Below are 25,306 nucleotides of genomic sequence, written 5' to 3'. Positions count from 1 at the left end.
GTGGGTGTCAGTTCTGTTAGCTGATGCCTTGATTTCAGAGATGTCACCCTATCTTATCTTGTATTATCTGATTCTCTCCCCACCCCTTTTACAGCTGTTCTGTCCTTCCACTTGGTGTAGAAACTGGCAAAACAGTTCATCATCAGTCTTTTTCCACCTTATTGATTGTGATTCAAGGCAAACACTCTTGGCCAGTATCTGGAGACACTGGAGGTGCTGGGGGGATTTATTTTATTTTATTTTTCATGTAACAATTTTGGAGCTCTGCCAAAAACTGTTGAAGAGAAAATGCAAATGTTCGCCTTGGCGAATGCTAACATTTGCTGAGCATATCTAAGAAGTAGTAAGTAAAATTTCCTTGTTAAATCCTCAGTATTGTGTCTGGAGACATATGTTTGCCTTTTCCTTCTCTCCCCATGTGTGGAGACGCACATGAGGCCGGGCCACTGTGGCATCCCCTGTGTGTCATGACTGTTTTTGAGTCTGGATTCTCTTTGCTATCTGGCAAATGCTGTGTGTGCCATGGAACCTTCTGGTAATGCAGCCATGTGCTCTGTGGACCCCTTCTCAGAATAATGTTTTTTAACAAGAATAAAATACAGTACATAATATGATGCCAAGGGAAACCAATTACATGAAAATACAGTTATCAAAGTATTTTATTATAATTGCCTCTTCATTAATGCATAAAATAACAAGATTTTATAACGGATCTAATAATTGTTATAATTCCAAAGTTATGAGGAATAGAAATAATAACTTGGAGACATCTGAAACAACAACAAAATGACATTAAAATATCTGTAATTTTTACTCGTGACAAAGTCATAAGTATTACTAACATGACTACAGTTTGTTTCCTACATTTGTGATAGAAAGAATGCTAAATTTCAGAGATTAGCAAAAATAAAGATGTCTCTCTTTTTTTCATCCACCTTAATGGCACTCCCTGAATTCTATCTCCATGTCTCTTAGAACGTTTATGGCCTGTAGCTTAAGAATCCTCAGACCTCAATTCTCAGCATGGGAACCAAACTCTCCAGTTAGAAATTCCCACCCTCTGACCTCTCTCATTGCCAAAGATGCAAGGATTCCAGAGTTGATTCCCTGCCAATGGCAAGAGGCAAAATCTGAACATTCAAAGCCAAAGCTGTACTTAAGAGAAGGGCCTTTGTCTTTGCTGACAATGGAAGGGATTCACTGAAAAGATCATTATGTACCTTTAATGTTTGGTTAATGTGCCTTTGAAGGTTCTGGAAAACACCACCAGAGGAATTCATCCCCTCACTGTACAGCAAATATTAAAAGAAAAAAGGCAAATCAATGTATTTAGTCCATGAAGGTAAACACTTCGCCAGTCTAAGTCTCGGCACCGGTAAAGTCTCTCATGCTAGATCATGTTGTAGGCAGCCTGGAAGTAGAGAGAGAGAGAGGACTTGGGATTTTCATGCAGGACACAGGCTGGCTGTTAGTCCAAGCACTACCTTCTGCCTGTTTATTCTCTGGTGTTTGTTTTTCTATCCCCATACCTCCTCCTTCTCAGTCTGGCTCCACTTCAGCTCTGAACTGGATCCCCAAATGGCTGAGGCTGACTTCTTCTCTGAAACCCTCCGGAAGCCACCCTAGGCTGTGCCAGGAGGCAACAAGAGTCACACCACTGGGCATAGTCTCCACCACCTTCCTCCGTCTACTTTCCTCACACACCAAAGGTTCCCACCTCAGCTCCTGCCAAGCCCTGACAGCTCTGGAAAAGCAGAGGCTTCCTTTGACTCCCTTGCAGGTCTTCATGCTGTGTGCCAAGCCACAGGGCCAGCTCTAGGAATGTGTTTTTAATATTCATTGTTCACTCTGTCTGTTCCTGATGTGTGCACTGCAATTATTGTAATTCTTTGCACATGTGTTGTTATGAAATGGGTGCCTTTTAAGCTATGCCAGGTTATTTTTTTTTCTTTCTGAAACCCAAATATATTATTTCTACCTATGTTTCAGTTAGTTTGCCACGCTTCTTTATTTTATTTCAAAGATCAGTCTGGGCGGCAAAGAAAGAGTGGAGTGTGCACAAAGCAAGGTTTGCCTGCTTTCCTCATGGTAGAACAGTTGCTTTTGATTTAGATTTGTGTGGTTTCCACCTCACTCTCTTGTTTTCTTCTTTCCATGCGCACAACCAGACTGACTTTCAAACATACACAGCCCACATATGTTGCTCCTGGAGTAGCCATCTGCATCCAGGAGAAAGTCACACATGCAGCGTACAAAACACAGACATGCACATATGCACATGCGGACAGCACTTGGGTGGGAGATTTCTTAATATTAATCTTGCATTCCTCTTAGTGGTGAGGAGGGAAGAGAAGGCTAGAAAAACTCCATTCTTCTAATTGAGGCTTTTCTGACACAATGTAGAAACTTCAATCACCAGGGCACCAAAAGCATTATGTTTCTTCATTAATTCAGATTGAGTGTTTTTGTGTGTCTTTTTTTTTGTTTGTTTTATCAAAGAAAAATAACAGTTGTAAATCTGGAAAGGCCAGGTTTTAACATCCACTAACATATTTTAAGTTTCTTAGGACAAGAGAAAAACTTAGTAAATTAAGAGTGACTACTGTTTCACCTTTGAGAACTTAGTCTGGAGATTCATAGAAGCTAAATTAAGAATAAAATGGCAGAGTAGTCCACCTGGCAAACATCACCAACTATTCCCATATACAAATCTCTCTTTAGAGATTCTTAGGCCACTGTCCATTTTACCAGCAGGGAAATCTAACATAGTCACACCCCTGCCTGCTGAGCATTTTACTTTCATTGTTAACCATATCCATTTGTCACTATGAAACATTATTATTTCAAGGTAGCAAGGAAGCAGGACTGCTTGTTGCATAATGGTGCTATAGCTCTCATTGCCAAGAAGGAATCAAAGAAATGGATGGTGGTTAATGTGGGAAATCACACCAGAGAGAAAGAAACATGCAAGAGGGACAGAGACAGAGATAGGGTGTGGTGGGAGGGAGGAAAGGATAAAGAGAAATAGATAGACACAGACAGGCAGGGAGAAAGATGCTGAGAAACAAAAAACAGAGAAGAGACCTGAACAGAAAAGCTAGAGTTTCCATAATAAGACTTATAAAAGGATAATCTGGCTGTTGCTAGGGAGCTGGGAGAAGGGCAGACATACCATCCACCCGATTTTCCATGTCCACCTGCATGTCTTTGTTTGCATCATCTCTCCAGTGAGGGGGCTGGAGAAAGAGGAAAAGAAATTTGGTGAAATAGCCTTCTTAGACACAGACTGCTCTACAGCACATACTGTGCAGAGTGATTTTGAGCTGCTATGTTGACAGCATCTCTGAGGTCAAAGGACACAGCCCCAGACCCCAAAGTTGCAAGGCCAAGGCTCTACCCATCAAGCTATGGGGAGCAACCCACTCTCTTATATGACAGCCCTTGGATGTGTGTCCCAAGCCAGGTGGGTCCTGCCCTCCTCTGACTAAAGACTGTATCTTGATGACCTATTTGTGTAACCAGGGAGTTCGGTTTTGTTGCACAGGCCTGGAGTTGGGAAGAGGAATCTATGGCTGCCAGAAACCAGCAATGGCTCTGGATGAGATTGGTGAGAAGTGGGATGGAAGTCATTGCCACTCCAGGATTACCTGTGTGGCAGCCTGTATGAGGCAGGGTTCTCTAGAGAAACACAACAGAGACAGAAAGAGGGAAAGCGAGAGAAAGAGATTTTAAGTAATTGACTAATAACAGTTTAAGAGGCTATCTAGCAGGGCAGGATAGCAGCCTGCAAAATTCCAGCAGGGGTTGATGTTGCAGTCTTGAGTTCAAGAGCAGCTGAGAGGCAGAATTCCTTCCCCTTTCAGCAACCTGTCTTTTCTCTTAAGGCATTTAACTGATTTGATAAGGACCACCCATGCTATGGAAAGTGATCAGCTATATCTAAAGTCTACTGACTTTAATTTTAATCACCTCTAAGAAATACCTTCACAGCAATATCTAGACTGGTATTAAACCAAATTACTGGATACCATAGTGTACCCAACTTGACACAAAAAATTAACTACCACATAGCTCCATGACTGTGGATAGATAATGTTCACCTATTTACTGAGCTAACATATCAAAGTTCCAAAGGACTGAGGTAAGCAGATCTGTACACTGGAGCCAGTGTGATAGAAGCTGGAACCTTTACCTAGCCTAGCTGTTGCTTTGTTCTGTCACAAAACAATTCCTTCCAGAATTATGTATTTGAAAGGAGGCTCCTCTAAGGAATTTTTCTCCATCTTGAACTTGCTTTTCCTGTTTAATCCAGACCCTCTTTTAAGTCTCAGCTAGATGATCAAACCACCATCACTGAAAACCTTATCCTATCACACCCCTGGGTCCATCCTTTGTCCACACTCCAGAAAAGTGCCTCATACCCAGGCCTGATGTTCACTGAGCTATCCTACACTCAGCTGTGGGCTCCAGAAACTCTGGGGATGTCAACTCTACTCTGACATGAGAAAGCAAATACAGGTGTCCCAATTTGTGCTCTGTCTGACCAAAAGTGAGAGCTATGGCTGCTTACCACAGCACAGTAGTGTTGTCAGATTTAGAGAAAAATAAAAGCCCACCTAAATTTGAACTTAGATAAACAACAGATAATTTTTATTATAAATATATTCCATACTTGGGAAATATTACACTAAAAAATTATTGACTGTTGATCTGAAATTTATTCCATTAAATTTGAATTCCAGATCAACCACAAGTAATCTTTAGTATAAATATCTCCCATGCAATATTTGGGATATTCTCACAAAAAAATCTTTGTTAATCTGAAATTCAAATTTAACTGGGCATTTTATTTTCATCTGACAAGCCTCCAAGGTGACCCAAATTATAAGGACACCCCTCCAACTCATGCCATATTTTTGTCTCAGAGATAACATAGCCTGATTTTCTGTCTAGTAAAAGACATTTTTCCATAGGCAAGGCTTTGGGTCTTGCTCCCTCTATAACAAAAGCTTCTGACCACCTCTCCTCTCAACACTAGCTGCCCTGGAGGGATGGAGCCACTCCAGCTTTATCCCTTCTCCTAATTGGGGAAGGATGGGAGGAGTACCCAATTCATCCAGCTCAGATGGATGGATGTTCAGAGAAAGGGTCATTGACATTCCCAGTCATTCGGGCTCAAGACTCCAGAGTCATCCTCAATTCTCTCTTTCCTTTCGTCTACCCTTACAGTGCTTTATTCACAATACCTTTTGTGTCTTCTCTCTTTCATCACAGCTATGCTTCTAATCCAGATTCATTATTTTTCACTTAGGTGACAACATGAACTTATAAATTTTTTTCTTCCTGCCTGTAGCATCTCTCTTCCATAGTCCATCTGCCACACTCACTGTCCTGAAATTCAGAACCATCATATCATCCAAACACTCCCAGCACTCAGAGTCACTTTGTCTCCAGAATGCCTGCCAAATGAAGTCATATATTTTGGCCTACATCAAGTCCAAATAGCAAGGGCATATATCATTCCCTTAAACAACTGACTTTAAACAGGGGTCACAAGCTTTTTCTCTAAAGAGCTGGATAGTAAATTTTTTTGTACTTTGAGGGCCATACAGCTTCTGTCACAATTACTCAACTCTGTTGTCTGAAAGCAGTTGTAGACGATACATCAATGTATTGGCTGTGTTCCCACACAATTTTATTTATCAAAACAAGTGGAGAGGACAGTTGGCCCACTGCAGTTTACAGTTTCCTTCTCTAGCTGCCAAATCAAACCTGTTCTCCAAGTCCCAGCTCAAGTACTTCTCTTTCTGTAAAGCTCCATCTGATTCACCCAGTTTGAAGTGATTCTTTCCTCACTCCATGCACTTTATGCCTCTTTTATGGCAATGCGCGTATTCTGCCTTGTACAGAGTCCTGGCCTCCTCTCTATGTTGACGTGTTTGGCATTCCTTGCAGAGGCTGCCACAATCTTTTACTCAAGGTAGATATTTAATAAGAAAGCATGAATTGCTAGTTAGGAAGAATGATTGAAAGTCACTGGAGAGTAGGTCCACAGAAAGGGCAGAGGCTTCATCAACTACAGCTTCCTACATCTCCTCCAGGAAAACCATGAGTTCCCTTGAAAGCCATAGAGCAACACCCAATGCCTTCTAGAGGAGTCCAAATTCCAGGCCAGTCAGCCATCATTTAAAACACACAGAAGCCTGCTCATCAAAAATAAATTAGCTAAACATTCAATTCCCCAACCAGGAGGGTTGGTATAGCAAATGAATTTGGGCTGAAACCATTTTCCTTTTTGAAACGCACCCAAGTTTTAAAATAAATAGCTTCATCTGATCTGAACTGCCAACACATTCCTCCAAATCCATCCCTTGAGAGAACCTTGTTAGCTACTTCAGCTCAAAATCCACATGACTCCAAAACATCTGAGCTTCTTATAGCAAGGCTGGAAACAGCCAGGCCCTGTGTGCCTCAGAGAAAGGTTTTCAGAGCTGGGAAGAATGAACTGAGGGACAGAGCAGTAACACAAACATTTATCCAGCAAAATAACTAGGAAAGTCTAAAAAAGGGATTTTAAGTTAGTTATTGAAAATTGCAAGCAAACTTATTTCTGTAGTTCTTTAGCATTGTTTTCTTTTTTCTTTCTTTTTCTTTTTTTTTTTTTTTTTTTTTTTTTGGTTTTAGGGATGGTTTGATTACATTACTACATGATTGATTTTTTTCTCTGTAATCATTTTAATTGCATATCATGTCTCCTTCATAAATCTATAGGCTTCTCAAGAGAAGGATACACACTTTCTGTTTATTGCATACCTCCTGATGTTATAATTCCAGGGCCACAGTAAATAGTAAACACACAACTGGGCATGGTGGCTCACACCTGTAATCCCAGCACTTTGGCAAGCTGACATGGGTGGATCACGAGGTCAAGAGATCGAGACCATCCTGGTCAACATGGAGAAACCCCATCTCTACTAAAAATACAAAAAATTAGCTGGGCATGGTGGCGCACGCCTGTAAGCCCAGCTACTCAGGAGGCTGAGGCAGGAGAATTGCTTGAACCCAGGAGGCGGAGGTTGCAGTGAGCTGAGATCGCGCCATTGCACTCCAGCGTGGGCAACAAGAGCGAAACTCCATCTCAAAAAAAAAATAGTAAACACACAATAAATATGTGAATAAATGGGGTGTATTAACCTGCTAGAGTCCTTGGTGGGGAAATTAAGTTACTTAATTTTTTTAAAAAAGAATTCTCCTGTATTAAAATCGTGATTCCACCTCCTATTCACCACCAACTAGTACCTCTAAATCCTTTGCAATTTCCATAACAATGAAGGGAAAAACAAAAATTTTGCTGGTTGCAGCTAAATTTTATAAGAAATTTCTTTAGTTGGTGAGGTACACACCAACACTCTCAAATAGATGGATAACAAAACTTCTGTCTACATGCAGCTCCAGATAAAAGAACAAAACGGTGCCACCCAGGGCCACAGAGGGACTGCACCTGGGGACAGAGTAACAACAAGCTTGAGCTGTAGCAGGCAGTTTGTGCTTGGCAAGCTGGGTGGGGTTAGCTAGGTTTCCTGAGCTCCCTGCGAACTGGCTTATTTGAATAATTTCTCTGGCTCATAGAAGCTGTTCTTAGTTGTCTAGTATCTGGCCCTGAGGCGATTAGAGATGGTGCAGAGTTCCAGAGTGTGAGAGCCTGATAAGGGAAGTCCTTGGGGGTATGGACTTAATCAGCAGCTCAAAGAAAGAAACTGACCAGCCTCCAGCCAGTGTCTAAAAACTAAGTGAAGACAGCATTCCTTTTTAAAAGACTTTATTTTTAACTATAACAGCAGTCACTGACAAAACTCTCAGCTAGTAGAGTGTTTCATAGAAACAGGTTCCTGCCTAGATTGTTCTCCTTGTTACTCTACCTCAATGCTAGTATATTGAAGATATTCCCCACATTTTCTTAAGTAAATTGAATCAATCCATACTTTCAACCCCACAGCAGGGCAGAAAGGTGGCCCTGTTGGGCTAAACTACTGGCCCAGAACAGGGCCGAAACTATAGGCCTGGGTTCTGTAACACTTTCAGTAGATATTGAGAGCTCTACCACAGCAGGGAAAAACAGTGTAGTAAATCTCTTATCCAGACAAAAAAAAAAAAAAATGTAAGTCAGGTCAATATTGGTCTGTCAAGAGACAATAATTTGGAATGTTTTCATAATCTGGAATGCTTTCATTTTATTGAAATATCTATAATCTGGAATGTCTTCATTTTATTGAAATGACAGATATCATACTGATAGAATCTGAGAGCAAAGTAACAATGGGGGTAAGAGAAATGGGAGTGAGAAAACCAGAAACTGGCTAAATGTCAGCTACATTGCAATGGTTCTACTATAGAGTAGAAGACAATGAAGCTTCAAAAATCAAGGGGGAAAAAAAACGTGAGACCAGATAACAGAAGCTCAAGAGCTTTGGGAAGAGTGAGAATCACTGATTTTAAAAGATCATGCGGCACTAAGAGCATTTGGAGGGATTGCCATAGCCTGTTAGCAGAAAATAACGGAAAGGAAATAGATCTCGATTAGTATAGATAAACAGGAATAATGTCTTGGACTACAGGAAGTAAGTTATTCGTCCAATTAATGCAAGAAAACAGACTTAAATAATATTACAACTGGTATAATGTTTCTATGGGAAGAACAAGATGGGAGTTTCATGATAAATAGCTTTAGAAAACTCCAGGTTAAGCAATTCTAAATGATTTATTCATCAGAGGATCAATCAGATTCTCTACTATGTTAACGTATGTTGGGAACCACCAAGAGGAAGGTGTGATGTGTAGGTCTTGGCCAGAGAACGCTTCTTTCTTGGAGCAGCTTATATAATTTGTTTTCCATGGCATACCCTTTAATAAAGCCTATGATAACATATTTTTTCTCCACCCCTGTTATTTTTATAGTAACAAAAGTTATTTTATTCTGTCAGAGAATCTAGACAATTATGTTCCAAAATATATAACACCTACCTCTCAGGAAATAACTAGAAAATTATTATGTATACTATAGGCAACTATGTCTTTTGGAAAATGCATCTATTTGATCTCTCTTTGACATTCTTAGGACAGACCAAATATATATGATGGTATCAGCTTTACTCAGTGCTGAAAAAATAAACTCAAAAATAAAAATAAAAATAAAACAGATTTGAAGCAGCCTATGATAAATGATGAGAAAACAATACTCTAAACTTAATGTTGACCCCTGTTCTATCCTGCTGTCATCATTTACTTAATTAAAAGACTAAAAAATAATTAAAGCCTGGAACCAAAGCAGCAAGTTAAGGATAACATTAACTAGAATTTCAATTTCTGCAAGTCTGCAAAATTTGGCAGTGACTTTCATTGAATGAACATCTGATTATGACATCAAATAATATCAAATATCAGCATTTAGTTACTTAGCTTGATATGTCAACCAGAAGTAAAATCTGCAGTCAACATTCCAGGAACAGAAAACTGTGATAGGCAGATCTTCACCTAGCGATTCACTCAGCGATTCTGTGATAAGTAATTGGTCTCTCTCTTTTTGTGTGTGTGTGTTTTTTGCTGTAAACCTTCTTGCAGGATCTTGTGACTCTAATGCCCTAATGCAGAAGTTATTCATTGATATTTTGAATGATGTAAGGTCATTTTAGAGGAACTTCAAGAAACTACTGACATTACTTTTTGATTATTTAACTTCTTTAAATATCTATTGAGTCATAAATACATAGCCATGAAAGCTGCTCTGAGATCACTGATGTTACAAGGAAAACAGCCTAGAAGTTGGTGACTTTGAGTAACAGTTCCAATCATGGCTTATTTTATTGAAATATTTATTGAGTACATACCGTGTGCAAGCTCTTTAGTACCCTGGCCTGCTTAGCTGTCTTTATGCATAAATGACCAAGATGGCCTAGTCAACCAGGCAGTCTTCAAACTACTTTTAATGGCAACAGGAATAGACTAAAGGTCACATAGTCACAAATATCAAGCAGACATCCTTGGCTCATGTATTTCCATTGGCTAAAACAAACTCAAATCTAGGAAACTGCACCATTGGAAAGCTTAGGTGCACTTGTATACCACGTAGCAAAATTACGAATAACATTTCCAAAAGAGCAAAGAAAAGAAAGCTTCTTTATTGTTCTATAACTGTAGTGACCAAAACTGGGGCCATCCTAGCTTATACCTATTGTCCCAGATTTTTAAATTTTAATGATCCAGCTGATCTAGCATTTGTCCCAGATTTTTAAATTTAATGAATAATAATTCCTAATAGCTGCCTTGATAGAGCTCTACTTTGTGTATTCAGCTTCTGACATGATCTTACATAATGGGAGATAAATGTGCAATGAACAGATTTTTTTTACTTTAACATGTGATTGAATCTAAAAGATGTCCAGCAATAACCCATGTCTCTTTCTCTTGTTTCATCCAGACTCACCATAACGAGCACTTCTTTTTCTTTTTTTTCCCATAGGTTATTGGGGTACAGGTGGTATTTGGTTACATGAGTAAGTTCTTTAGTGGTGATTGGTGAGATTTTGGTGCACCCATCACCCAAGCAGGGTACAATGCACTCTATAGTCTTTTATCCCTTGTCCCTCTCCCACCCTTCCCCCCAAGTCCCCAAAGTCCATTGTATCATTCATATGCGTTTGTGTACTCATAGCTTAGCTCCCAAATATCAGTGAGAACATACAATGTTTGGTTTTCCATTCTTGATTTACTTTTATTTAGAATAATAGTCTCCAATCTCATCCAGGTCACTGCAAATGCTGTTAATTCATTCTTTTTTTTATGGCTGAGTAGCGTTCTATTATGAGATAGATAGAATGGTCTACATATATAAAAAATATATGTAGACCGTTCTATTTATCTCATAGATATTCTATCTATCTCTATAACTGTGGTCTACATATATTTTCTTTTTTTAAATTTTACTGCATTTTAGGTTTTGGGGTACATGTGAAGACCATGCAAGATTGTTGCATAGGCACACACGTGGCAGTGTGATCTGCTGCCTTCCTCCCCATCACCCACATCTAGCACTTCTCCCCATGCTCTCTCTCCCCAACTCCCCTCCCCGCACTGTCCCTCCCCTATTTCCCCCCAACAGACCCCAGTGTGTAGTGCTCCCCTCCCTGTGTCCATGTGTTCTCTTGTTCAACACCCGCCTATGAGTGAGAACATGTGGTGTTTGATTTTCTGCTCTTGTGTCAGTTTGCTGAGAATGATGGTTTCCAGGTTCATCTGTGTCCCTACAAAGGACATGAACTCATCGTTTTTGATGGCTGCATAATATTCCATGGTGTATATGTGTCACATTTTCCCTGTCCAGTCTATCATTGATGGGCATTTGGGTTGTTTCCAGGTCTTAGCTATTGTAAGCAGTGCTGCAATGAACATTCGTGTGCACGTGTCCTTATAGTAGAATGATTTATAATCCTTTGGATATATACTGAGTAACGGGATTGCTGGGTCAAATGGAATTTCTATTTCTAGGTCCTTGAGGAATCGCCACACTGTCTTCCACAATGGTTGAACTAATTTACACTCCCACCAACAGTGTAAAAGTGTTCCTATTTCTCCATATTTTCTATCATATATATCTATGATAGAGTAGCATTCTATCATTCTATGTATCATGAGACAGATAGAATGATAGAATGCTACTCTATCATAGATATATATGATAGAAAATATATGTAGACCACAGTTTCTTTGTCCATTTGTTGATTGATGGGCATTTGGGTTGGTTCCATGATTTTCCAATTGCGAATTGTGCTGCTATAAATATGCGTGTGAAAGTATCTTTTTTTATATAATGACTTGTTTTCCTCCAGGTAGATATGCAGTAGTGGGATTGCTGGATCAGATGGTAGTTCTACTTTCAGTTCTTTAAGGAATCTGCACACCGTTTTCCATATTAGCTATACAGGTACTAGTTTTCATTCCCACCAAAAGTGTAGAAGTGTTCCCTGATCACTGCATCCATGCCAACATCTACTGCTTTTTGATTTTTTGATTGTGGCCATTTTTGCAGGAGCAAGGTGGTATCGCATAGTGGTTTTGATTTGCATTTCCCTGATCATTAGTGATGCTGAGCATTTTTTCATATGTGTGTTGGCTATTTGTATATCTTCTTTTAGAATTGTCTATTCATGTCCACAGCCCACTTTTTGATGCAATTGTTTTTTTCTTACTGATTTAAGTTCGTTATAGATTCTGGATATTAGTCCTTTGTTAGATGTATAGATTGTGAAGATTTTCTCCCACTCTGTGGGTTGTCTGTTTACTCTGCTGACTGTTCCTTTTGCCATGCAAAAGCTCTTTACTTTAATTAAGTCCCAACTATTTATCTTTTTTTTTTTACTGCATTTGTTTTTGGGTTCTCGGTCATGAAGTCCTTGCCTAAGCCAATGTCTTGCAGGGTCTTTTCCAATGTTATCTTCTAGAATTTTTATAATTTTAGGTATTAGATTTAAGTCCTTAATTTATCTTGAGTATATTTTTGCATAAGAAGAGAGATGAGGATGCAGTTTCATTCTCCTATATGTGGTTAGCCAATTATCCCAGCACCATTTGTTGAAAAGGGTGTCCTTCCCCACTTTATGTTTTCATTTGCTTTGTCAAAGATCAGTTGGTGATAAGTATTTGGGTTTATTTCTGGGTTCTCTATTCTGTCCCATTGGTCTATGTGCCTATTTTTATAACAGTACCATGCTGTTTTGGTGACTATGGCCTTATAGTATAGTTTTGAAATCAGGTAGGGTGATGCCTCCAGACATGGTCTTTTTGCTTAGTCTTGCTTTGGCTATGCAGGCTCTTTTTTAGTTCCATATAAATTTTACAATTTTTTTTTCTAATTCTGTGAAGAATGATGGTGGTATTTTGATGGGGATTGTGTTGAATTTGTAGATTGCTTTTGGCATTATGGGCATTTTCACAATATTGATGCTACTCATCCATGAGCATAGGATGCATTTATACTTGTTTGTGTCATCCATAATTTCTTTCAGCAGTGTTGTTGATTTCCTTGTAGAGGTCTTTCACCTCCTTGGTTAGGTTTATTTCTAATTGTTTTATTATTATTTTATTTATTTACAGATATTGTAAAAGGCATTGAGTTCTTGATTTGATTATCCGTTTGGTTGCTGTTGGTGTAGAAAAGAGTTATTGATTTGTGTGCATGAATCTTGTATCCAGAAACTTTGCTGAATTTTTGCATCAGTTCTAGGAGCTTTCCAGGGGAGTCTTTAGGGTTTTTGAGGTAAATGATCATATTATCAGCAAACAGTGACAGTTTCACTTCCTCTTTACTGATTTGAATGCCCTTTATTTCTTTCTCTTGTCTGATTGTTCTGATTAGGACTTCCAGTACTATGTTCAAGAGGAATGGTGAGAATGGGCATCCTTGTCTTGTTCTAGTTCTCAGAGGGAATGCTTTCAACTTTTCCCCATTCAGTATTATGTTGGCTGTGGGTCTGTCATAGATAGCTTTTATTACATTCAGGTATGCCCCTTATATGCTGGTTTTGCTGAGATTTTTAATCATAAAGCGATGCTGGATTTTGTCAAATGCTTTTTCTGCATCTGTTGAGATGATCATGTGGTTTTTGTTTCTAATTCTGTTTATGTAGTGTGTCACATTTATTGACTTGTCTATGTTAAACCATCCCTGCATCCCTAAGCACTTCTCTTTCAAAGACAACATGCATCGCACTTTCTAATAACTGCAATGCAATCAGACAAGAGAGAACTCATGAAGCTAACTTACCAAAATTTGAGTGGTGTTGGGAGGACTCAAAACCATAGCCTCTGCTGGCCATTGTTGGGCCAGCCAATTGTGCTGTGACCTATGCCACATCCTTCAAAATTCATGAAACCACTAAGCCATCAGTTGGCAGAGTCAGTAGAAATGTGGGACTTCATCAGTTAGTTGGGAAACATGAATGAGAACTGGAGGCTGAGCTGTCTTGCCATAGAGCTTAGAGAAAGTAGCCTTAATATTCCCATTACATGGTGTAATTTACTGTATGGTTTATATATGCATATCTACAACTATTAAGTTATGCTGTTTTGTTTTGCAAAAAACTCTTTCAGCAGCAATGAGCTCAAAAAAGTAAAAGCACGTATTTAGTGAAAAACTAAGGTCAAAATTTTGATTTCACAATAAAGTTGATGAATGTGGAACTTACAAAGAATATTTATCGACATAGTTTAGTATCAACTATGAAGGCTGAGTGACACACTGACCATATGAAAATGAGAAGACACAAATCTTCTGAAAAAGCACCAGCATCTATTGAAAAGTTAGAAGTTACTTTAAGACTGTGTCCAATAACTAGAGTGTTGAACATGTATGCTTACAGAAGGTATGTTTATCTCATTCAGTGGAGCATAATTTCTCATTTACTTCAAGTGGTTGTTCTTCTGCATTACTGTCATTCACTTTGAATTCCAAGTTTCCTTTTGGATTTATAAAAAGCAAAGTGATTACTGTTCATGTGTTGCCTTTGTTAGCAGAAGAACTGCACAAACAGTTAAGTAAGGCCAGTTTTTACCAGTGCCCTAGATACTTCAAAGAGAAAATCAGTTGCAATAAAGGTTTCTTTGTATTTATTAAATTGATGAAATCAAAATACATCTTTTGAATATTCATTCTGTTAAAATGAAATATTTGACATTGTTGTGAATGCTATTAGAGGCTCATGTAAAAAATTCAACATTAAAGATAAAATTATTTGTTGTATGGTATATAAACACAAATTTTAGCAGAGTGCAGTGTTGTGATAAAAATGGAATATTCTTACTAAATTAAGAAACCTTTGGAGCATAAAGGTATTTGAAATTGGCCACAGCACATATATAATTAATAATTACATCTTTAAAAGCTGCTATTTTCCACTGATCAAAATAGAAATTGTACTTGTTAAAAAGTATGTAAATATTATACACATACGAGCTCATGTACTTGCAAAATTAGAGTAACCAAACTACAAACTTTTCATGGGAAATATGGTACACAACTTCATGATGAAATACACACTTTCTTTGCTGCCCACCATCCAGGTCTGCCCCTAATGTTTGCAGAACCCACTGCAAGAATATAAAAGAAATCCCACGTATTATAAGCCAAGGGATTTATAAGTTATAAATCAAGCCAGCAAGCTGTTAAATAAGATATATTTGATTCTACCATAACAAATATACCTTCTTAATGGCCTGAAAAGCCAAGTTAAAATTTAGACTTCTGAGTCCTTCGATTTCCTGTGTGGAACATGGCAGTGTGGGGAAACACCCCTTCCAGCCCCTCCCTAGCTCATTCTCCCTCCAGCTTCATCTGGCACAGCAGGAGACCTCCTTCAAACATGAGGCTATCCCAGACAAGCCCACATGTCCAAGCTCTGTCAAGGTGACTGCTCTCTCCATCCCCAAACAACTGTTTCTTGGCCTACTCTTACCAAAGAGTGGTCATGCTAGTAGTGAGGCCTACCCTTGGAAGACAGAACCCAGGAAAAATACCTGCCTATACCTAGAGTGGGTCAGGGCCATCTGGGCAAGGAATTCTGGGGTTTGGGCCACCAGAGCACTTTGGGTAGGCATGTCTCCTTGCCTGCTCAGATTCAAGTTGAGCTGGAAATAAGCCAAAGCAGAGCCCTCTAAAGTACAGGGCCTTGGGCAGCAGTCTCTCTTGCTCAGATTAATACCTAAAGGTGGCAATGACAGGATCAATTGGATTTTAGAAATGCTTGAGTTTTTAAAGAACCATTTTTAAAATCAACGTAAGTACTTAAAAATAGTGTACATACACACACAATTACGGCATCCCTGATGCTTTGAAAATGGAAGAAGAAACATTATTAAGCCAGAAAATGAGAATAGCGTAAACCTTCAGAGACTGCAGTAGGGCCAGCTTCATGGGTATGTGATCTGTGCAATCAAACAGGGTCCCCAGGCTCAGAAGGGCCCCACATTTAGTTTCATGCTTGCCTGTCTCCTTGACACTTTTAATAATATGAACAAGAAACTCCATGTTTTCATTTTGCACTGGCCTCTGCAAATTATGTAGCCAATCCTGTTCTTAAGGGCTTTCACTGGGCAAGAGGATTTCCCATGAAACTTGTAGCCCGCTTCCCTTTGAGAAAAAGTCAATAGAGCCCGCGTCTCACCCTCGATTATTTCATTTTCACCTCTAAGCCTGGACAAAACCATAAGGGCAGAGGAGAAAATGATTTTTAAAGGGCACTAGAGTATTTGAAAACCTTGACAAAGGTTCCATTAGATGGTTCGAGTTGGTTCTTGTCATTCTGCAATTGCCTCACCCATTTTGTGCCTAATCCCTGATTAAATGCCACGATTTCCAACCGTATGTCTTCTTGCCATTTCTTCTGCTCTTAACCCTATCTCTTTCGATTGTGGATGTTTGCTTTTTTCTTTGTGAATTATTTTTAATTCCCCTCTACTTTTTAGATTAAAGTTTAAGGGTAATATCATTATGAAAGCATAATTCCAGGCAGAGATAAGAAGCTCTCCAGCACATCGTTATTAATCCAAGGCAAGTCCATTTTGAAAGAAAGAAAGAGAAAGGAGATTTGTAAAGGGCAAGGGCTAGCCTTGCAGATCCTCACAGCAGGGACAGAGCCTGATGCTTTGCAGAGGTCTCTGCAAGAAAACACAGAGCAAAACTGCCCTCAGTGTAAAATCTCCCAATGACTAAGTTTCCCTTAGCCACCTTCTCCCACTAAACCCAGCTCTCTGCCCATGAACTCAAGTTTTGAGTTTCTTAATTCACTGTTGTCTTAGTCTGTTCAGGCTGCTAAAACAAAATATTATTGACTGGGTAGCTTATGTTCATAAGGTGACAGGCTACCTCTTTCAGGTAAACATGAAGGTCCAGGCTGATGGACTCAAAACCTGGAAACCTGGGAAGAAGCTGGCCTTCCCTCTCACTGCCTCAAACAGAGTTCCTATCTGTTTTCTCTCTGTTGAATTATTTTAAAAGAACCACAGTGATTTGGGGTTCAGGATAGAGGTGCAATAAAATCTGAAATGGGGATGGCTCAGAAACAAGGCTAGGCTTTCTGGACTATGGGGCAATCTCACCCTCCATAATTCACTCTAAAGCTCCCACTGAAGCTCATTCTTCCAAGGAAGTCAACCACAGGACAGAGGACACAGAAATAATGAAAATGTTCTGCAGTGCTCTGAAAATGCCTTGGTCATCCTCCTTCTTGGACTTCTGTAAGTTTGTTCACAGCTTATTCAGTAATTTTCTGAGACATGATTCTCCAGTTCTGCTACTGGTCTTGTATGTAGAAGTGATATTATGAAAATTGATAACTGATAAGTTATAGGCACAGATCCAACAGAACAGGCCCTCTCTTTGGAGCTGCGAGGAAGGGAGTGGGTGGACAAGACATATACCAAAGATATGAGGCAGCTGCAATTTACCAATAGGAAAGACTTTAATATTTTAACAGTAGAACCTATCATATTAGTGCTGACCAGCTGAATATTAGCTCTATTAATAATCTTTGGCTCAGATAAATATGGAATCAAACATATCTGGATTGGAATCCTAAGTCTTTCACCACCAGATACGGTAGTGGCCTTATATAAGTTATTTAACTTCTAAACCCTCAGCTTCCTCATCTGTAAAACTGGAATAACTTACCTTAGTTCTTTTGTAACATTTACATGAGATAACATATGTAAAGCATCTCTCACCACCCCCTATCTTCTTCTCCATTCAAAATTCTGCTCATAAAGAATTCAAGAGCCTATTCCTGGAAAGTGTGGATTTGGAAAAGAACAATGGGTATGATTACAGTGTAACTGAGCAGCCAGTGTGTGCCTGGCCTTGTGCTGGTGCTGTAGGCCTCTTAGCCAAGGAATTCTACAGTAACCCTATAGTGTAGGAATTTCCATCTCATTAATGTCCTTTTTTTGTGGCAAATAATAATAGCTAATATTTATTAAGAGCTAACCAAAACCCTATAAGGAGTTGTATTAGTCAGTGATCTTCAGAGTAACAGAACTCTTAGGATATATATAGAAAAAGATCTGTTAGGAGGTATTGACTCATGTGATTATGGAGGCTGAGAATCTCATGATCTGCGACTGAAGCTGCAGAACCAGGAAAGCTGGTGAGATGGTTCAAAGGCCAAAGAGCTGGAGAGCAATAGTGCATATCCCTATCTGAGTCTGAAGGCCCAAGAACCAGGAGCACAGAGGGCAAGAGAAGATCTATGTCCCAGTTCAAGCAATCAGGCAGAGAGAAAGCAAATATAATTCCCTCCCTCTTTTTGTTCTTTTCAGGCTGTTGACTGATTGGATGATGCCCACCTTCACTGGGGTAAGCTATGAGCTTTACTCAGTCCATCAACTCAAAGGCTAATAAATATCCTCAGAGACATATCCAGAAATAAGGTTTAATCAAATAGCTGAGCATTCTGTGGCCCAGTTAGATTAACACATGAAATTAACCATCACAGGAATTTTTGTGCTGACTCCATTTACAAATCAAGAAATTGTTTCAGAAAGAGTAAACAATAATATATAGTGTACAAGCTGTGAATATTGCCATTGGAATCAGAGACCCTGGCTTAAATCCCAGCTGTGGAGAGGTTACCAAACCTCTCTAGGCCTCAGTTTCCTCATGCATAAATGAGAATTAAAAGGATATTGAACTACAGTGGGCCCTCTGCATCCACAGGTTCTGCATTCATGTATTCAACCAATCACAGGTTGAAAATATTCCTACAAAATAATTTCAGAAAGTTGCATCTGTACTGAACATGTACAACTTTTACCTTGGAATTATTCCCTAACAATAAAGTGTAACAACTATTTACAGAGCACTTACGTTGTATTGTGTTATAAGTAATATAGAGATTATTTAAAGTATATGGGAGGATGTGCATAGGGTATATGTAAATACTATACCATTTTATATAAGGAACTTGAGCATCCATGGATTTGGGTATCTGCAGGGGTCCTGGAACCAGTTCCCTATGAACACTGAGGGTCCTGGCAGGAAACAGACAGCACACTTGAACAGAGAACTTGAGGATGAGGATAAGGATAATTTACAGAGCTATGGGCAGGATTAAGAGAAAACTATGTAGAATTGTAAAGTACATGGAGGTGGGAATGAGACGGGAAGGATTAGCAGCAGTGGAGAGCCCCTTCCATCCTAGGCCTGAAGAGCAAAGGAGGAGAGTGGCCACAGGAACTCAGTAAGTACTGAGACCATAGCTGCTGCTGTAGGACAGGCCACTGAGCCAGAGCTCCAGCCTCAGGTAAAGAAACATAGCCACTGCCATCTTGCAGCCTGATCAGAAGAGAGCCAAGAGAATCAACACCCTAACCTCCCTCTCCTCCTGACTTTTGACTTCCTGCCACTAACTCTCATTGCCCTAACCCAGCTGGAAGCAGAGAGCAATGAAGCAGATGACGCAAAATGATGTACATTTTAACAGTGACAGACGGGGTGGAAGAAAGTAGAGAATAGACCTGGAGGGGCAAACAATACTCAGCATCAGTCGTGGGTGTTGTATTAGTCAGGTTCTCCAGAGAAACAGAATCACCTACTGAAATGTATATATATACACACAAAGAGAAAGATAGAGAGACTTACTTTAAGAAATTGTCATGTGATCTTGAGGCTGTCAAGTTTAAAACTTGCAGGTTAGGGTGGGCGAACAGGGTGGGAATTTAGGCAAGAGTTGATTTTGCAGTCTTGAGTCCAAATTCCAGAGTAGCTGGTTGGAAACTCAGGCAGGGTTTTTACACTGCAGTCTTGAGGAAAATTCCTTCTTCTTCAGAAAATTTCAGTCTTTGCTTTTAGGGCCTTCAACTGATTGGAAGAGGCCCATCCACATTATGGAGGGTAATATACTTTATTCAGAGTCTACCGATTTAAAAGTTAATTTCATCTTTAAAAAAATACTTTGTTAGCTGGGCATGGTGATGCACACCTATAGTCCCAGCTACTCAGGAGCCTGAGGTGGGAGAAGAGCTTGTACCCTGGAAGTCAAGGCCACAATGAGCTGTGATTGTGCCACTGCACTTTAGCCTGGGTGACAGCGCAAGACCCCATCTAAAATAATAATACTTTCATAACAACCTCTAGACTGCTGCTTAACCAAATAACTGGGCACCATAGCTTAACCAAACTGACACACAATATGAACCACCACAGGTGTTTACTTCATATATCTGCATTGGTATCTACTCTATAGTTTGTGTGAAGCTAAACTAATATAACACAATCCTGGAACAGTAAATATTCAGTAAATGTGAACTGTTATCATTATCAATTATACTTAACTCTTGACTGGCCTGCTTCCAGCTCCTGTTACTTTATAACAATGATTTAACTTTGAAGGACCTCTCTTTTCTTGTTTACATCTGAAATAGGCTGTGTGAGCTTGCTTTTACTTCCTAAATACCATAGAAACCTAATGATTTGTTGCTCATCACTTCCAAAAGGAATGCAGGGAGGAAGTCAGTGCATACTCAAGACTAGGGAGATGTGGTCCATTCATCTCAAATTTCTGGGGCATCACTTCTCAAATGAGTGTTAAGGGAAATGGTTTTAGGATGTTCACAGATGGGTCGGAAAAAAAAATCTGCATAAATGCAGTTGTTTATTCAAGCACTAAGCACAATTAAACAAGTATCTTATTTACTGAGGAGACCTCCCAGGAGCTTTATTGCACTGATATCGCCTTTAAGTCTGCAGATGGGGTTTTAGCATACTGTTTTCTGAGTTTATGCATCTGCTGATCCCTTTGCTCTTCAAGAATACAAGTCCTTAATCAATATATTAAATTCCTGGTACATGTCACATGTATTACTAATAATATATTTCACATGAAGAGATTAACTCTCTTAAGACAAAATGAATAAACTACACTGATATGCATAAATAAGTAAAAAAAAAAAAGAATGCATAAATGTCTTGGGGAACTAGGATAGCAGGGAACAAGGTTTGGAAATGTAGACCCAGGGACACCCTGACAATTGTTTTAAAGATACTGTTGGCCTGCTCTCTGCTTTCCTGCCCTGCTCTTCTAGTGAGGGGGAATCCTAAAGGAATGAGGATAAGCCAGTTTTGGGGAGACTCAAGTCTAGGACCAGCTACATAATTTGAAGGACTCTGAGCAAAATGAAAAAAAAAATGTAGCCCCTCTCTTTCTTCTATCAGATGCCTGCTATCCTGGAAGATCTTCTGGATCTATACAGTTATACCCTCTGCAGCATCCCCATTAGGACCCAAGATCATCAAATCCTGACCCCTGCCCTTTAGCCCTTTCCCGTTCTTACAGGCACACAGAAACTGAAAAGCAAAGGAAAGAGTGGCCCTTTTTGAGGCTTAGGAAAACTCTGTGGTCTAAGCAGCATTCTGTCTGTTCATGGATAGCCATGGCTATCCTGGCTCTCTCACCCTGCCCTTGTGCCAAGATAAGCATAAGCAAGACTGCCTACCCCCGGAGTTATAGGTGGGCTAACAAGACCCAGGGCCTCTCTCTCTTAGAGGAAACTTTAATATGATTAGTGCCCTGTCCCTAGGCAGAAAAAGTTTCTTCTATTTTTGCATCTCCAACTTTTATCATGTCTTTACACCCTACTCTCCCAGGCTCACCCTGACCTGCTGTTAAAGAATATCACTTCTCTCTAAACATCTCCCTCTTCTCTCTCTCCAGCTTAAGGTTTTCTTGGCTGTTTGTTTTGGTATGCTTTTTTGTTGTTGTTGTTTTATGTCTTGGGATGGGGTGTGAAATTACTTCAGCCTCATTGTATTTACTGTCAAATCTTTTCTGTCTTGTACCTGGATCAGATTTGCTGAACTTGAAGCCAAAAACTCTAAGAAATTTGTATCACTGATCAAGTGGTGTGCTGGGGTCAGCTCATATTAGCTCATAAGAGCCAACTGTTAGCATCTCCTCCTAACTCCACGTTCAGTGGTGCCTCATTGGTAGCTTGAAATAAGCCATCGTGGAGGCATTTACCCTACAGAAACCAGCAAAGACCACAAATCAGGGCTCTTTTTCTGGAAATTTGTCAAACATTTACCAATGCACCATCACTTTGATTCCAGGATATGAACTGATACATTTCTCCTGGGGTCAATGGCAGACTCATATCATGGCCATAAAGGATATAGTATTGGGAGAAGAGAGGAAGAAGAAAAAAACAGGACCAGTTCATACTTCAAGTTATTATTATTCAAAGGGCACTCCACACAGGTGCAATTGTCCTGTGTTCCCTGACTCTGCTCCACTCCAGTCCCCCACCTCCCTGTAATTGCAATCTGAGGCACAGTTTCCTTTTTAAGAGAAAATGTAATATATCATTAAAGAGTCTATCACCTGAGACTTCTTTTCTAAAGCAATGTGAATTTTTTTCTTTTTTAAAATCAGGAATACTGATGAGTTTCCTTATTGGAGTATCACAGGGGATTCTGATTCTGTTGGAAACCTGGCCAAGAGCTTCATGTACAGAGAGTGGTTAATTGATGGAATAGACACTGTAGAAAAGTTAAATAGATAAGTTCCAGGACTAATCAGTGCAATTAATTAAGATTTAAATCATTTAGTGATGCACAAATTAAACAAATAATGTACGCAATGTTTTAAAAGTTGATCTTGATTATATTCTATTACAACAAATAGCATAGAATTAGTTCTTGTCCCTAAAGAAGTTTTGAGCCCCAGATTATAACTCATTTATTTGAACAGTATTTGATACCAAAAAATCCAGTCAAGTGGAATAATTTTGATGGTCCTTTTATCACAATATCAGGCTCTATTCTGAAATTTTCACTTGTGCTTTCAACAAACATTTATTGAACCAGGCATGGTTCTCCATGATGGAGCTACAGAGGCGCGTAACACAGGTACAATTTCTGCTGTCATGGGGCTTATATCCTGGCTAGGGGTAATGACACACACATCTAAACATGTGTAATGTAGACGATTAAAACTGGCAGATATAGTAGAGCATGACAGGCTTGATCCAAGTTAGAATGTGTAATTGACATTTAGCCTGAGTTCTGAATTACAAGAAACAGGCAGCTATTCTAAGATCCAGACAAGAGCTTTGTCGCCAGAATAGCCAGCCAGAAGGCTGGTGCAGAGGCCCCAAGGCAAGAATGAGTTTGGCATTTTCAAGGATCAAAAAGTTGGCTACCACGACCAAAACATAGCAGGCAGAAGGAAGGTTGTTTGAGGTCAAAGAAATAATCAGGAGCCAGACCATGGGGACTTCACAGCTAGAGTAAGGAATCTGGAATTCATTCCAAGTATGATTGGAAGTCATTGGATGGTTTCAATAAGGGAAGTGATGTAACCTAATTTACATGTTTACACAGTCCTTCTGGGCTGCTTTTCTGAGAGTGGAGTAAGGTGGTAGAAAGGGATGGTGGATAAAAAGCCAGAACACCTGTTAGGAGGCGAAGTCAGACATTCAGAAAAGGGGTAAGAGTGTGACCACGGGAGCTGGCATCGGCTTCTTGCGCATCACTTCATGTTGTTTTTTAATGACAGATGTAAATCTGGTGATTTGGACTAAGGTGGTGATAGTGGAGATAACAAAGAGATGGCTTTAGGATGTGGATTAGACACATAATCAAAAGGGCCTTCTACTGGATTGATTACAGAAGGTGAGAATCAAGAAATCAAGGCTGACATCTAGATTTTCAGCTTAGGCACATGCCTGGATGGTGATGTTGGTGGCATAATTTAATGAGATGGAAAATTCCTTAGGAGAACATCTTTAAGAAGGAAATAGGAATTCTGTTTCAGCCACACCAAGAATGCCTATTGACATTGTTATAATGTCTGTAACATTGTAATGTCTAACATATTTCTGCATCAAGAGTATAAGCGGGTGTGTGTGTGTGTGTGTGTGTGTGTGTGTGTGTGTGTCTTTTCTGTTAATTTACGCAATACTCTAGGGACAGCTAGTTGTCATAATTCAGAATTCAACCTTTAAGGGTAGTTGGATAACATTATACCAGAAAATCTACCCTCCACATGTCACTACTACAAGTGCTTCAGCTATTGTTATTTCTAACAAACCCCAAATCTTTGGCTAATAAGCATAACAAATGTTACAAATGGGTTTTCATTGGTGATATTAGTGGAATTAGATTAAATTGATGAAAATAAAGATACATGTATTGGTTCAAATACTTTAGAGACGCTACCCTTTCATGAACAGTGTATAATAATTTAGCATCTATGGTAGCCTATGCTTGTGACTAGGGCCTGAGTCTTAATTCCTTAATGGTGCTGTGTCCAACCATTGGTTCTGAGCATTCTGATCATCAAATGCCAGCTATAAGAGAAAAGATTCTTTCTCTAGAATATTGTTACATCTGACTCAAATGAGCATTTCATCAAGGTGTGGTTGATTCACCTGAGGGGAAACAGCTTAAAGAATGGCTTAGATCCAGAACAAGACAAGAATGTCTGTTCTCACTTTTATTCAACATTATACCAAAGGTTCTAGCCAGGGCATTTTGGCAAGAAAATAAAACAAAGGGCAACCAGATTGAAAAGCAAGAAGTAAAAGTATCTCTATTTGCAAATGACATGACCTTATACAGAGAGAAAATCCTAAGGAATCTACTAAAAATAATAGTAGAACTAGTGAGTTCATCAAGGTTTCAGAATACAAGATTAATATACAAAAATCAGCTCAATTTTTGTCTACTTGCAATGAAAAATCTAAAAATAAAATTAAGGAAGTAATTTCATTTATAATAACATCAAAAAATAAAATATTTAGGAATAAATTCAACAAAAGAAGTATAAAACTTACACTCTGAAAACTCTAAAACACTGCTGAAAGGAATGAAGAAAACCTAAGTAAATGGAAAAACACCGGTTTGCAGATTAGAAGACTTAATATTGTTAAAATGGCAATGCACCCCAAATTGATCTACAGATTTGATACAATCTCAATCAAAATTTCATTATTTGGCATTTGATCCTAAAATAGCTATTGAAATGTAAGGGTCTCAGAAGAAAATGAATATGATTACAGTAGCTGATTAGCAGATAGGCTATAGGCAAATAGTCATCTTTCCCTTATCTATTAAAATCTACTAAATCTTGTCCCTATGCTTTTTTATTTTATTTTATTATTTTTTTCCCATTTATTTATTTTATTGCATTTTAGGTTTTGGGGTACATGTGAAGAACATGCAAAATTGTTGCATAGGTACACACGTGGCAGTGTGATTTGCTGCCTT

General features: G+C 39.1%; 1 protein-coding gene across 19 annotated transcripts in view; it reads right to left on the bottom strand.

The window, feature by feature from the left end:
• Positions 1 to 25,306, bottom strand: part of MTERF1 (mitochondrial transcription termination factor 1) — a 477,890-nt gene that overhangs the window by 148,174 nt on the left and 304,410 nt on the right. For 17 of the 19 annotated variants that reach the window (XR_005201547.1, XR_005201539.1, XR_005201535.1 and 14 more), the window contains one exon: positions 3,173 to 3,236. The exons of the other annotated variants lie outside the window; for them this stretch is intronic. The gene's annotated coding sequence lies outside the window, so the exon portion shown is untranslated. The remainder of the gene's footprint in view (positions 1 to 3,172; positions 3,237 to 25,306) is intronic. 19 annotated transcript variants of the gene reach the window in all.

Source organism: Cebus imitator, unplaced genomic scaffold (assembly GCF_001604975.1).
Source record: "Cebus imitator isolate Cc_AM_T3 unplaced genomic scaffold, Cebus_imitator-1.0 Scaffold98, whole genome shotgun sequence".
Classification (NCBI taxonomy): domain Eukaryota; kingdom Metazoa; phylum Chordata; class Mammalia; order Primates; family Cebidae; genus Cebus; species Cebus imitator.
The sequence above is the reverse complement of the archived record's forward strand: the minus strand, read 5'-3'. Positions and strand labels throughout refer to the sequence as shown.